The sequence below is a fragment of the Tupaia chinensis genome, unplaced genomic scaffold (genome assembly GCF_000334495.1).
Source record: "Tupaia chinensis unplaced genomic scaffold, TupChi_1.0 Scaffold000237_1, whole genome shotgun sequence".
Classification (NCBI taxonomy): Eukaryota; Metazoa; Chordata; class Mammalia; order Scandentia; family Tupaiidae; genus Tupaia; species Tupaia belangeri.
The window spans coordinates 3816786-3819469 of NW_006159715.1; positions in this window are offsets into that span (position 1 = coordinate 3816786).

The following is a 2684-nucleotide window of genomic DNA, read 5'->3' on the forward strand; positions in this document are numbered from 1 at the left end:
TTTTTCTTCTTTTCTTTTGAGGTCTTTCTCATTTAGTTTAGTAGTCCTTTCTGGAGGTCTGAGTTTTAGCAAGATCTCAATTTTACTCAACCCAGTACCTCTGTTACTCACTCCAAGATGATAATTGTTTTAGTGCAGAGCTTTTCAACTTCATAGCCATTGACATTTTGAACCAAGTAATTCTTTGTTGTTAGGGAGTTGTGGCCCTGTAGAATATTTAGCAACTTCCTTCATTTCTGTTTGCCAGATGCAGTCGTCGTCTCTCCCAATCCCCAGTTTGAAAACCAAAATGTCTCCAGACATTTCCAAATATCTCTTGAGGAGACAATATCACTTCTGATCAAGAGCTACTTTTCTAGTGGAAAATGAACAATGCGTAGCAGGAGCAGAGGATTGCCTCAGTTTTTCTGGTACAGTCAGGGTAGGCTTTCCAGGGGAAGTAGCATTTGAGCTGAGCTTTGCAAGATAAGAGTTACCTAGCAGTCATAAAATAGTTTTCAAAGGTTCATCGCCTTCTGTGATGCTGTCTCAACCAAAAACAGCTTTTCCACTACTCCCATACAACCCTGAAACATTCTAGGGATCATCTGTATATGGCCAGCTCTTCCCTACTTCAATGCTTTTACTAATTCCATGAGTGGGTTCTATCTTTATATCTATGTGTTCTACCTTTCTAGTTTGAATTTACAAAACACTACCCTTGAAAAAGGATTGAATATCCAAAACAAATTCTTCTAGATGTGAGTTATTTCTCTTCAGTATTATGTCTACACTGAATAAATATGGGAAGGTGTGTGGGAGGAAGAAATTGATAGCATCCTCCTCCAGGTTGCTAAAATTGAAGGTAACACTGGATGTGGGAGTCTCAGAGTTGGAGTAAGGAATCACATGAAAACGTCAATAAATTTGGCCATTTATTGAAATGTCACGCAATGGCAGGCTATGATTACAGTCTGTTTTAAGCAGTGAGGTACTCACAAGATACCCCTGAAGGAGGTTGGGGAGGTACAGGCAAAGCAGCACAGAGATACAGGGAAGGCAACATGCTGGATTGAGTATACCATGTAACCAATTCAGAGGACAATGATATGTAGCATGGCATTTCCCCCACTGTGTGGTTTTTATTTTTGTTTTTAATAGCATAACTTAAAATAATAAAACTTGTATAATCAAAATAATCACCACATACAGGGTAGCATGAAATATGTCAGCTAGGTTGTAGCACCAGGCAGTTCATGTCATGTGATCTCTCCCTGGAAAGTGAATCACTGTGGACTGAGCACCAGATATACCAGAGTTTCACCTTAAAGTAAAAAAGGGGAGCTGAGACTTGTACTTCCTGGAGTAGCAGTGTGTAGCTTTCACATTTGGAGGAGTTTAGTCACTTGAATGGGAAGCGATGGTCTGAAACAACATAATCTTTCTAGTTTCAGGTACTTGATGAGTTTTATCAAAAAATATTCAATGAAAGCGCCCCATTGAGATGCTAGTGGAGACTTGGCTGTCTGAGGGGACTGGATGGAGGTGTGTTCTTGCTTAAGAAAATCCATCATAAGATGTCAGCCTCCAGGCGAATCAAAGAAATGGTGAAGACACTATCCTGGAGTCCAGAATAATGGATGGCACAACCTCATCTCACAACACAACCACGGTACAGGAAGCAAATGTCCATGACACACGATTAGGGACCAGTTTTCTGCCTTTGAGAAACTGGAGAAAGGCTTAGATGGGAGCATCTGGCCAAGCCTTCCCCTAATGTCTACCATCTTCTCCACCATGTAGGTCACATATGATATGGCCCATTTTCTGTATGGGAAATCTAGCCTAATTATTTTGTTGAGGTCAGTAGGAATCTGGGTTTGTTTCTGAGTTTTATAACTTTGTTATACCCAGGAGTCTGATGACATGAATTTGACCCTACGCTGGTACAGTACCAGGTTAAATGAAATCAATCCAGCTTACTAAATTAATCCTCTGGGAAGCTTCTACCACACCTCATTATTACAAAAAGAGGTAATTCTTTGTACCATGAAATGATTACCTGATTTTAAAAAGTGTTTACTGTTTAAGTTCCTTGCAATACTGTTCTCACCTGGTATATTTAATTATTTTCTGAAATTCAAGAATTCATTAACCTGCAACTGTTCAGAGAAGAACTAACTTGGCTATCACTGAGAAAGGTAATGTAAACCAAACTGGGTTGTAGAACCTTAATGTAAGCACCAGCCCTGTGGCAGCCTTTCTGGTTCACAGTAGACATATATTCAGTGTCTCCCAGTGCTTTCTCACTTGTTTGTCTAAGCTGGGAAGAAAAGAGCACCTGGATGAAGTAAAACAATTCTGTCAGCCTCCAGGAGCATCAAAGGAATGGTGAAGACACCATCCAGGTTCTTGCCTTTGGAGTCTTCTTGTTGATTTGAGGCCCCTCTGGTATTGAAAGCACCAGGATATGTCCAGACCGATAGCTGAGTGGTTGTAAAGGCAACAAGCAGAGTGAGAGATGACTCCTATAGCAACTATGACCTTTACCCTGGAGTCCAGAATGATGGGTGGCACAACAACAACTCACACCACAGCCACAATACAGGAAGCAAATGTCCATGACACATGATTAGGGACCAGTGTTCTGCCTTTGAGAAACTGGAGAAAGGCCCAGATTGGAGCAGCAGGCCAAGTCTTTCCCT